This window comes from Alosa alosa, chromosome 5 (assembly GCF_017589495.1).
Source record: "Alosa alosa isolate M-15738 ecotype Scorff River chromosome 5, AALO_Geno_1.1, whole genome shotgun sequence".
In the NCBI taxonomy this organism is placed as follows: domain Eukaryota; kingdom Metazoa; phylum Chordata; class Actinopteri; order Clupeiformes; family Clupeidae; genus Alosa; species Alosa alosa.
Window position 1 is genome coordinate 36249326 of NC_063193.1, and position 13422 is coordinate 36262747.

At 43.4% G+C, this 13422-nt stretch overlaps 1 pseudogene; it reads right to left on the reverse strand.

Annotated features, from left to right (window-relative positions):
* Positions 1 to 81: 81 nt before the first annotated feature.
* LOC125294842 lies at positions 82 to 2390 on the reverse strand (annotated as a pseudogene).
* Between the last annotated feature and the right edge of the window lie 11032 nt (positions 2391 to 13422).

The following is a 13422-nucleotide window of genomic DNA, read 5'->3' on the forward strand; positions in this document are numbered from 1 at the left end:
CTAATCCCGACGCAGTGAGCTGCCTGCAACAACAGCGCTGCTTGGGGAGCAGTTACAAGTCCGAAGTGCTAACCAGTAGGCCACGGCTGCCCCTACAGATCTGAAGACAGTGATCTGGCCATCAGGTTATGTACCAAATAATGAGACATTGTATTAGTTATTATGTCACGTCAACTACTTCAGTTCAAGCAAGACATCGCTTATTGGGTTTGTTTGGTAAAGTCACAGCCTCATCTGTTATTGAGAGTAACACGACTACAGAAGATGACTACATGGTACAGGCTATAATAGAAGATGACTACAATAGTAACAGGCTATAGCAGAAGATGACTACATTGGTACAGGCTATAGCAGAAGATTACTACATTGGTACAGGCTCTAATAGAATATGACTACATCGCTACAGGTTATAATAGAAGATGACACTACATTGGTACAGGCTATAGCAGTAAATCAGTTGTATTGACTGTGGTTAATGTAACAGTGTGAATAAGGGAGACACAGTGAACCTGTAGACATTTTGACCTGTGGACATATGACCCTCCCATCCACTATAATCCGAGATGCATTCTCATCTATTGATGAGACATGTAATGACTTGTATACAACACCTGGCAGGAATCTCAGTAGACAATGAGTGAAGTAAAAATACAATGAGAAGAGAAAATAGGGAAACTTGTGGACATTTAAATGAGTACTTCCATCTACTGACAGTCTAGATTGTTACCAGTTCATGACAATAGGGAAACTTGTGGACATTTAAATGAGTACTTCCATCTACTGACAGTCTAGATTGTTACCAATTCATGACAATAGGGAAACTTGTGGACATTTAAATGAGTACTTCCATCTACTGACAGTCTAGATTGTTACCAGTTCATGACAATAGGGAAACTTGTGGACATTTAAATGAGTACTTCCATCTACTCACAGTCTAGATTGTTACCAGTTCATGAGAATGTTTTTAACTATTATGAGAGCAGAACAGAGAAAAGGGAACCTGCGGTCATTTAGATACGAGTGGACATCTAAATATGAGTGGAAGCCCTTGTGTCCACCGAGCTGGAGCGTGACAGGTAACGACTGGTGGTGCGATTGTCCTCTCCCATGGCGTTCTCGATTTTGGACAGCAGAGAGCTCTTGAACTTCCTCCGGAAGTCGTTGCCCATGAACACGTAGAGCACGGGGTTGAGGCAGCTGTTGGCTAGTGCGAAAGCATGGTGCCGCACTGCAGCCCGCGCACAAGGTGCTGGTGGTCGGGCAGCGGGTGGAGCTCCAGCAGGATGAAGACGTGGTAGGGCAGCCAGCAGATGAAGAAGGTGACGATGAGCGCCATCATGATTTTCAGGGGCTTGGACGACCTCTTGATCTGACTGCCCATGAGTCTGAGGGTGATCACGGAGTAGCACACGATGATGATGGAGAAAGGCACAACAAAGCCGGAGACGAAGCGGCTGATGGCGATGGCGGTGTGGCTGTGTGGGTCCGCCATGTAGTTGTTGAAGCAGTGGCTCTTGCCCATATGGTGTTTGACCTCCCTGAATATGATGGACGGAATGCTGAGAACCGCCGCGAGCACCCAGGCCAGAACGACGACGACGGATGCGGTTCGGACTGTCCGGTGGTTCTGGGCCCACACGGGGAACATCACAGCGACACAGCGGTCCACGCTGATGAAGACCAGCAGGAAGATGCTGCTGAACATGTTGACGAACATCATGAAGGAGGTGCACTTGCACAGGAAGATACCAAACACCCAGTCCTGAAGAGCCAGGTAAGCGATGTTGAAGGGGTGGATCGCGCAGACAAGGAAGTCAGACACTGCCAGGCTCAGGTACCAGGTGGTGTTGATGGTCTTCTTCATCCAAATCACTATTCCGTTTCCAAGGACGCCCAAGATAAAAATAACACCATTGATCACCACAAGGGTGACACAAGCTGCCTCTGTGAAGCATGTCGATTGGAATTTTATGGAATACTCTTCCCCCACTGTTGAATTATCAGTAGAGTAATTGTCATAGTCAGCATAATCTAATTCCATATTGTAATCCAGCTCAATATCCATCTACTTTGGCATAACCTACAAAGATATTAAGAAATAATTATTTGAAGAAGATTTACTGGCAAGAAGAAAAAGAGTTAATTCATGGACTTGTGAGGATCAGACTTGTGACTTGTGAGGATCAGACTTGTGAGGATCAGACTTGTGACTTGTGAGGATCACACTTGTGACTTGTGAGGATCAGACTTGTGAGGATCAGACTTGTGACTTGTGAGGATCAGACTTGTGACTTGTGAGGATCACACTTGTGACTTGTGAGGATCAGACTTGTGACTTGTGAGGATCAGAGGATCACACTTGTGACCTTGTGAGGATCAGACTTGTGACTTGGAGGATCACACTTGTGAGGATCACACTTAGACTTGTGAGGATCACACTTGTGACTTGTGAGGATCAGACTTGTGAGGATCACACTTGTGACTTGTGAGGATCACACTTGTGACTTGTGAGGATCAGACTTGTGAGGATCACACTTGTGACTTGTGAGGATCACACTTGTGACTTGTGAGGATCAGACTTGTGAGGATCACACTTGGCTTCTTTTTCTGGCTTTTTCAGTTTTTTAAAAACCCTGCCATTTTTTTTGTTCCAAAAAGCAGCCAGAAGCATCTTTTTTTCGGTTATCTGCTTGTGATTGGTCAGCTGTAAAAAAAAAAACAGTGTGATGTAGGGCATTTCACCGCTAGAACTTTAACTCTCAACTTTAAAAGCTACAGAAAAAGACGCCCGCGGTAGCGTTTTATAAGAAGTCATCTTCACAGTCTACTCCATAGGATTATAATGTAAAACGGATGCTAGCAGCTTAAAAAAGAAGCCTAGTGTGAACGTATCCTTAGATAAGAAAAAAAAATAACATGAACTGGACTGGGCACTGCAGGCCATGCAGCAACTCATCAGTACATTTAAAACAACAATTTGATCAAGGCCATGCAGCACTCATCAGTACATTTAAAACTACAATTGGGGCAACGTTGTTTGACATGATTGGCCAACCCCAGTGGCCCTGGAAGATAACACACAGAAGTAACACTATTTTTATTTGCAAAATGATTGTATTGTCCATTATAGTAATTTTGAGTGTTTCATTATCTGATGTGCTCACTGCCAGAACACTGTAATGTTTTTTAACACTGTACACCTAACACTTTAACACTGTACGGAGAACACTTTAACACTGTACAGAGAACACTTTAACACTGTACACTAACACTTTTAACACTGTACAGAGAACACTTTAACACTGTACACTAACACTTTTAACACTGTACAGAGAACACTGTACACTAACACTTTTAACACTGTACAGAGAACACTTTAACACTGTACACGAACACTTTAACACTGTACACTAACACTTTGACACTGTACACAAACACTTTTAACACTGTACACAAACATGTTTAATACTGTACACGAACACTTTAACGATGTACACTAACACTTTTAACACTTTAAATCTAACATTGACCTTTTGCTAATACTTAGCTGAGATAGAATTTCTTTACATAAATAATAATTATCACTATTATAGTAAGTTATACATGAATAGATGAAACAAGTGAATAGAACAATTTGGAAAGTGGACTCTTACCTCCGCTGCAGAGCTCTTTGGTGACACCAGAGATGAACGTGTTGTCACAACCCTGCTGTTGACGCTGCTTATAATGTGTGAACACCAGAATTAGAGCTGAACGTGTGGTGTGGTCACAACCCTGCTGTTGATGCTGCTTATAATGTGTGGACATGTTTTCACTCAGTTGCACATCTGTCTCTCACTGTGGCTACTTCCCCAATCAAACATCGCCCCTTTAAAAACACAACCCTGCCCCGTAGTTATTTTTGTTCAAAATAATAATTCATCTTATTTCAAAAGATTAATGGCCCTACACAATTTAACACAACTTAGATCCAAAGTGACAGTCTAGCCTACATTTTCAAATCCATTTGATTTGAGGTGCAGGGGAGCTAGAAGTTCCAGTGTATGGACTCCAGTTAACGTTCCTGTTATAGCAGAGCCCCTTATTAGACATTCTATGGTCATTCCTGTTATAGCAGAGCCCATTATTAGACATTCTCTGGTCATAGCGTGGTAGCACTAGCTGTCCAGTTTTAAAATGGATATCCGAAAATTAATTACAAAGGGGGTTTCACATGCAAAAATGCAACATAAGGTTAGCTGTCTAATATTGTTCACGTTAATGACATTGAAAGAAAATATGTTTCTAGCTGCACTAATGGTGATGCTGATGGATGGTGTCCACTTGTTCTACCAGGCCATCGACTGTATGGTTAAGGGGTGGAGGGGTGGCCAGGTGGGTGGCTAGGGTGTTGGACAGCATGGATATACACACACGTTTGATATTCCGGAGCGTTTGATATTTCTGAGTGTTTGATATTCCTGAGCGTGATGGTCCATTTGCCTGCGTAGGGGCACTGGACCAAAGAACCAGAGGGCATGGTGGTCCGAGACAGACACCAGATGGTGTGGGGCTACGCACTTGTTGTGTAGTGTAGTGTTAAAGTGTGGGGCTATGTACATGTTGTGTAGTGTAGTGTTAACGTGTGGGGCTATGTACATGTTGTGTAGTGTAGTGTTAACGTGTGGGGCTATGTACATGTTGTGTAGTGTAGTGTTAACGTGTGGGGCTATGTACATGTTGTGTAGTGTTAACGTGTGGGGCTATGTACATGTTGTGTAGTGTTAACGTGTGGGGCTCATACCTGCCAACATTCCAGTTTTTCCCGGGTTTCTTCCGTATTTCAAGGTCGTCTCCCGGCGCCCTCCCGATTTCTCCCGGAAAACTCCTGGAATTTGCATGACCATCAAACTTCATTTGAAAATCACGTTTGTTCATGTTTTCTGTTAGTCTGACATTTTCCGGGATGCCATATTGGGTATGATATTCACCCTACACATAGCCTACACAATGACTTACTTTAATTTCAACCTTTTTGTCATAAAACCTGGAAACCCAAAGCTAGTTGAATAGCCTTTGTGAAATTGTTAGAAGAAATGTTGTGATTAACACATCACATTATAACTGTTATTGAGTGTTGTTGATACACAGTAGCCAAATTGTGTCCTCGGAACATAATCTTTGGAGTTTTGGAGGAAGGTTGCATGCACTAGGTGGATACATAACTGGTATGCGTATCCCTTCCGGTAAAAGCAACGGCCGAAATGCAGATGCAGTGTTGCAAGGAGTGTATGAAACATGTTAAATATGCAAACACTGCCCCCACCCCCTAAAAAAAAAAAGAAAAACAAATTAAAAGCTAAATGTTGGCAGGTATGAGCGGCCCATTGGTTCATTTTCCTTACTGACACTGGGCTGATCCAATAGCAGCTCTTGTCAGGCCCAGAGCCAGGATTCTGTGAGCGTATGATATGAAAATGTTTAATAGAAGTAGCTCACATGTTAAAATTGCAGTGGGTCCCAGTAGTGCCACTTGTGCAAAGATAACACCAATTTAGAAGCTTCAAAAGGTACAGTATTGCTAGTTGCTTGTAGAAGCTTCAAAAATATACAATATTGCTAGTTGCTTGTAGAAGCTTCAAAAATATACAATATTGCTAGTTGCTTGCGTTTTTCCCTATTGCACCACGTTGGTGCTTCATATCTTGCATGATATATTGTATCTGTCTTTGGCTATTTCTGTCTGTGGCTCACATGCTGGCCTCTCACCACTGACCACATTCAGTTTCCCACTGAACAAGAGGCCGTGGTGTTCTCAGCTGTTCCACTGAACAAGAGGCCGTGGTGTTCTGCTCTTATACTAATACATATGAGAGATGATGTCATTTGTTCCTCTCAGTTTGTCTGTCATCACTATCCCAACAGAGAATGCACTTTTCGTTAGAGTCACGACGTAGCTTAGCGTGTAGGCTAGCTTAGCGTGTAGGCTAGGTTAGCGTGTAGGCTAGCTTAGCGTGTAGGCTAGGTTAGCGTGTAGGCTAGCTTAGCGTGTAGGCTAGGTTAGCGTGTAGGCTATCTTGTTTTTGACAGATATCCCACTTCCTGAGATCACAGCTTTTGTTGTGGCTAGACAGGCAGCAGCACAAGAGCCATACCGGAGGGTTGTTACCGGAGGGTTGCCGGTTCGAACCCCGACCAGTAGGCACGGCTGAAGTGCACTTGAGCAAGGCACCTAACCCCTCACTTCTCCCCGAGCGCCGCTGTTGTTGCAGGCAGCTCACTGCGCCGATTAGTGTGTGCTTCACCTCACTATGTGTTCACTGTGTGCTGAGTGTGTTTCACTAATTCACGGATTGGGATAAATGCAGATACCAAATTTCCCTCACGGGTAGAGAGTATATATATATAAAAAATAAAACAGTGCGCAACTGAAAAGTATAAATAATGCTTTTTTACTTTAAAATATTGTCAAAAGCTGTAAATATTCCTAGAGTATCCTAGTGCTATGTAATCCTATGGTAATCCTATCATTCAGTTGCATGGGCATAAATAGGTTCCATATTTGCATGCTGTTGCCATATGGCAACAATTATATTTTGCAAATTTCCAAAAATCTCATAACATATAAACTTGTTTAAATTATAAATGTTTATGTTTACATAGTCCAGATAGTGTTTACAATTTTTCTCTCAAAGTAATAATGCCTAAATTCTGAATGTTGGCCATCCAGAGTGATGGTGGTCACAGAGAAACGTTTCTGTAGAAATGTGAAGTACAATGTGATACCCTAGTCATGTGACCTAACACTTAATTTTTCATACAAAAATGATGAGATTATAAGATATATTAACTGTTTCCATATTGTAACACCATGCAGTAGAGGGTTATGCAGAAACCTAAAGTAAAATGTCACCATAACTTCTGATACAGTATGTGATTAATTGCAAAATGAGGAAGAAGCCGAATCTATGTTCAGCAATGTTGTAAATGCATAAATGTGTCTTCTCTGATTTACAATTTAGTCTTAAAGTCACAGTGGCTTTATATCAAATAACCTAAAGTATTCGCTATCAAGTAAATGATATATACACCATATGCTGGTAAATTAAAATGCTGAAAATAGTACGGTACCGGAGTTGACAGTTGACACAACTGTGAAGAGGAAAGTGAGACTCGTTTGCATGCTGATACAGTATGAAGAGCACTGAGTTTTCAGTGTCGGTGCTGAAACCTGCAATAGCTCCACTTGTCAGTGAAAACAAAAGACTGAAACAGCTTCACGACTGAACATAGATTCGGCTTCTTCCTCATTTTGCAGTTAACCACATACTGTATCAGAAGTTATGGTGACATTTTACTTTAGGTTTCTGCATAACCCTCTACTGCATGGTGTTACAATATGGAAACAGTTAATATATCTTATAATCTCATCATTTTTGTACGTTTCTCTGTGACCGCCATCACTCTGGATGGCCGACATCGTATGATAAAATATCTGTCATCAATGACATTTTTCGATTGGCTAAAATCTTTCAGGCAAATCACACTGCACTGTCAAGTCAAGTCACTTGATTTATATAGCACAACATTTTTTAATCCTGATTCCCTGCATTTGCAGCGTTGAGTCTTGCGTTGTTTTTTGCATACACAGGCTGGCATCTCGAGGCAACTGTCTGGAATGGGACTCAGTGCCATCAGTATAGGCTGCAGTTCCCCAAGACTCCATCCCATCTCAGAGAGTTCAGGGAGCTCAGGTGTGGGGCAATGGGCATTTCTCCATGTCACTGTACTCATCAAATGAAAACGGAGTGCATCACTAGTTGGGGCCCTAGCCTCTGGGTTACTTGTTGGGGCCATAGCCTCTGGGTTCCCCATCTTGTTGGGGCCATAGCCTCTGGGTTCCCCATCACTTGTTGGGGCCTCTGGGTTCCCCATTTTGGGTGCTGCATCAACAGTCTGTTCTGTGCACATTGTAAATTCTGCAGACAAATGTTTCTGAAGATTTGATCGCCTCTGTGAGTTCACCAATGCCCAAATTGTTCAGCAATTCATGGCGCTTTTCAAAGACCTTCCATGATGATTGTTTGGTGTGATTTTCAATGTAAGAGGTAATAATAATAATAATAATAATAATAATAATAATAAAGCTTTATTTGTATAGCACCTTTCATACACAGAATGCAGCTCAAAGTGCTTTACATTTGAAACATGTAACACAATAATAGTCAGTCAGTCATTATCAATCACTTTTCTTTGCTGTTTATGTTATACTCAGCAACATATCAAAAATATAGAAAATGACGTCATAAGACTGGCAGCCTTAACCCTCTTACCCCCCACAAGCACGCCATATGGCAACTGTGGCAAGGAAAAACTCCCATATTCCAGGAAGAAACCTTGAGCAGAACCTGACTTAATAGGGGGAGCCCATCCGCTTCTGGCGGTGGTTTCACACCCAATGCATGAAATGCTAGCAAGGATGCTGCCGAGCCTCTTGGTAGTTTGTTGAAAACTATATACCGCCATTTCTTATGTGCCCGACGTCATCCAGAGATGTTTACGTTGCGTACGTTGAAAGTGAGATACCAAAAGCAGGAGAACATCAGTATCCCTAAAAGACACAACAACAGTATTAAACTGACTGTGAGTGGCATGCAGAATCTTGTGTCTTCCTCATGTGTGGATTTCAGGGGAGCCAAATCAGTTGAACTTTTTGATTACTTGTGTCTGCTTCCTCATGTGTGGATTTCAGGGGAGCCAAATCAGTTGAACTTTTTGATTACTTGACCTCAAGTTCCTCTCTATATACGCCTGCGACTACAATTTCTTTATTCTCAGGCGCCTGCTAACACAATTCTTCTGATAAGACATATGTCGGTTCTGCTTTTTCTGCTAGTGACACAGAATTGGACCAGAACTGGAAGAGGTACATCACGACCTTCCACCACCAGTCTGACAGGCCGAGCTGCTTTACTGTGCCGCATTCTGGTTGTACCCTTGATAGGGTTCTGAAGGCAGACAGACGTCTAATTACTGCTTATGAGGCAGGTCAGTTGATCTGCCATCTGTACTCAAGCATGAGCTTCTTCCAGTCCCTGTATCCCTTGCCAAAATGAATGGCACACGATGCACGTGAAACAAGTCTGTACTTGCTGATGTAATAACAGAAGACCATTCAGCTTCATGGCGCTTCATCTTGCCTCATCATTGATGGGTAAGCATTGGGTTGTAGCTTTTGGAAAGCCTGATGATGCTGTGACCTTTACACATTTGTGAAAATAGAGTTGGAACTGTGTTCACAATATCAAAGAATTGATATTGTGTTTGACAGGTGCAGGACAGAGACAGTCAAGAATACAATCAGAACGCGCTGCAATAAAGCAGCCGGTCAGACTCTGGTCCAATCAGAACGCGCTGAAATAAAGCAGCCGGGCAGACTCTTGTCCAATCAGAACGCGCTGCAATAAAGCAGCCGGTCAGACTCTGGTCCAATTTTTTCTCACTAGCAGAAAATAAAGCAGAACAGGCACATTTCTTTTCAGAGGTACTGTGTTCGCAGGCGCCTAGAGATAAAGAATTTGTAGTCGCAGCGGGATTTAGAGAGAAACTTGAGGTCAAGTCATCAAAAAGTCAGTGTCGGATCTAGAGATTTTATCTTGGGGCATGAGGTTCCAGCAGGGGGGCTGAAGTTCTCTTCGCAGGAAAAGATTCATTTCAGGTTTCAGCAACTTGTAGACATGATTTTTCTCAGATTCAATAAAGACACAATCAAGTTGTCTTATCAAAGCATTTGTATGTATTTTTGATGTATGAGTTTAAGATTGAATATAGGCCTACTCTTGCATATAATGCATTTGTATGTATTGAGTTTAATATTTAATACTCTTGTATATAATGAAGAATAGAAACACACTATATGAAGTGTGCAGAACAATAACAGGGTCGCGATCCACCCCTCCCATCCCCCTACACAGACACTTATCCCATACCCCTACACACACACTTATCCCATCTCTAATGCCATATTTAAACTTGAAATGGTAGCTTTTAAACATTTGTAGTGCATTTGAGATTCAGCATGTCTCCCAAATAAGTCCAAACATTGTGTATACAGAATACAATCCAGCACCCATATCCCCCTACACACACAGAGAGTATTGAATTTCACGTCAACTTCAAGTATTGCATTTGATATTCACCACTGCATAAAATCAAGAATAGAAACACTGTATGTGAAGTGTATAGAACAATAACAGTATCAATCCACCCTCTCACATCCACCCATCTTTTCTCTGTCACTCATACACGCTCACGCACATGCACTCACACACACACACACACACAGGGCCAAATGTACACTTTTGCGCCCACTTCAGGGATATTTTTTCCACAACGTGCGCGTAAAATCATGGCGACGTATGTACAAACAGGCCGCACTGAGGTAATGTCGCCGAAGTTGGGACAGAAGACATGGGACAAAAAAGAGATTGTACAAAAACTGTCCGTGAAAGCGCACATCTATTCTGCGCCTAAATATCTCCGCCTTGTAAAAGCAGGTGTGTCCAAATTGCGGTTAAATGCGCCAATAAGAGAACCTTTCAAAGACAACAGAATCGCTATTTAGAGCACCAGTTTTGCGTCTTTGTACTATATCAAAAGTAACCTTAACTTTCGTTGGCCTTTCGATGGTCTTACTTTCACTTTCACGTCATCCACTTTCCTACTTGGTAGATTTGACCATCTTCCATGGCCTATGTGCACAAGTAGTTTCATTATCTCCCTGCTTGTTGACATCTTATCATGTATTGTATTATTTCATGATCGCTAAATGTTTGATTCTTTTTAATGTTGTCATCAGTTAACTTCATTCTGCGCTTGTATGTAGGCTATTCCGTTCAGTTGTGGACGTTCGTAAATTGCGGTAGGGGGCGGAGAAAGGCGCAGATTACTCGATGATGTAAAAGTTTGATAAATACCACGTACACTTGGGTATCACAGCGTTCGCTATCTGCGGTTTGTCCACAGCACTGATAACGTTACATTCGCAAATGTACGTACATCTGGCCCACAGTGTTAAAGTGTAAGTTGACCCAGTGGGGCATGACCCATAGTCCTGTTGACCCATAGTCCTGTTGTTCAAGCTCATCACATGCAGCCCATAGGAAAAAGAATGTTTCAGTTTTGATGCCCCCATGGGTCTGCTTGAAGCTGCCTGTCCATAACTTGGCCCATGGGTCTGCTTTAAGCTGCCTGTCCATAACTTGGCCCATGGGTCTGCTTGAAGCTGCCTGTCCATAACTTGGCCCATGGGTCTGCTTGAAGCTGCCTGTCCATAACTTGGCCCATGGGTCTGCTTTAAGCTGCCTGTCCATAACTTGGCCCATGGGTCTGCTTTAAGCTGCCTGTCCATAACTTGGCCCATGGGTCTGCTTGAAGCTGCCTGTCCATAACTTGTCCTAAATTATCTCAATCTTTTTCCGATGGGCTGCGTGTGGTGAGCTTATTCAACAGGGCTATGGGTCAATTTACACTGAACTTACACTTTAAAAGCTTGCTATGCCAAATATCCTCATCTCCCTCCCTAGTGCTAGAGTTCAACATAAAAAATGATTTGTAGATTAAAACCATGCCATGTATTGTCTTCCAATCAAGTTCAGTTTCCAGCCAGCTACATCTAAATGTTCTAAAAAGTTGTCTGTCTTTGTCAAATGTTAACACTTCACATTAACCTACCATGCCAGTACTAGCTAGCTAATCTTTTCTCTGTAGCATAGTGGAGCTAGTGCTGACGTCGTTCCTCCCATAAAAGCTAGATATAGCAACAGACCTCACCAGCTGAATGATGAAATCAGTCACTACTACAATATAGGTTAGGCATAACGCCAGCTGCATAGCTTAATGGCAAAGAGCCCTATTTTCACAATCAGAAACCTGGCTCAAAGCATATTATTATCCCGGCGCAAAGCTTTTTCCTATCTTACACTTACACTTCACTTTTATTAAACAATGCGCCCAGGGGTGTGGCAATTAATAACATAAAGTGCTGCCTCCCTAGTACACCACAGCAGAGAGGATGATGCCTAGTACACCAGCATAGAGGAGGATGCTGCCTAGTACACCACAGCATAGAGGAGGATGCTGCCTAGTACACCACAGCATAGAGGAGGATGATGCCTAGTACACCACAGCATAGAGGAGGATGCCTAGTACACCACAGCATAGAGGAGGATGATGCCTAGTACACCACAGCATACAGGAGGATGCTGCCTCCCTAGTACACCACAGCATAGAGGAGGATGCTGCCTAGTACACCACAGCATAGAGGAGGATGATGCCTAGTACACCACAGCATAGAGGAGGATGATGCCTAGTACACCACAGCATAGAGGAGGATGCTGCTTCCCTAGTACACCACAGCATAGAGGATGCTGCCTAGTGCACCACAGCATAGAGGAGGATGATGCCTAGTACACCACAGCATAGAGGAGGATGATGCCTAGTACACCACAGCATAGAGGAGGATGATGCCTAGTACACCACAGCATAGAGGAGGATGCTGCCTAGTACAACACAGCATAGAGGATGCTGCCTAGTACACCACAGCATAGAGGAGGATGCTGCCTAGTACACCACAGCATAGAGGAGGAGGATGCTCCCTAGTACACCACAGCATAGAGGAGGATGCTGCCTCCCTAGTACACCACAGCATAGAGGAGGATGCTGCCTAGTACACCAGCATAGAGGAGGATGCTGCCTCCCTAGTACACCACAGCATAGAGGAGGATGCTGCCTAGTACACCACAGCATAGAGGAGGATGATGCCTAGTACACCAGCATAGAGGAGGATGATGCCTAGTACACCACAGCATAGAGGAGGATGCAGCCTCCCTAGTACACCACAGCATAGAGGAGGATGCTGCCTAGTACAGCACAGCATAGAGGAGGATGCAGCCTCCCTAGTACACCACAGCATAGAGGAGGATGCTGCCTAGTACAGCACAGCATAGAGGAGGATGCTGCCTCCCTAGTACACCACAGCATAGAGGAGGATGCTGCCTAGTACACCACAGCATAGAGGAGGATGATGCCTCCCTAGTACACCACAGCATAGAGGATGCTGCCTAGTACACCAGCATAGAGGAGGATGCTGCCTAGTACACCACAGCATAGAGGAGGAGGATGCTCCCTAGTACACCACAGCATAGAGGAGGATGATGCCTAGTACACCACAGCATAGAGGAGGATGCTGCCTCCCTAGTACACCACAGCATAGAGGAGGATGCTGCCTAGTACACCAGCATAGAGGAGGATGCTGCCTAGTACACCACAGCATAGAGGAGGATGATGCCTAGTTCACCACAGCATAGAGGAGGATGCTGCCTCCCTAGTACACCACAGCATAGAGGAGGATGATGCCTAGTACACCACAGCATAGAGGAGGAT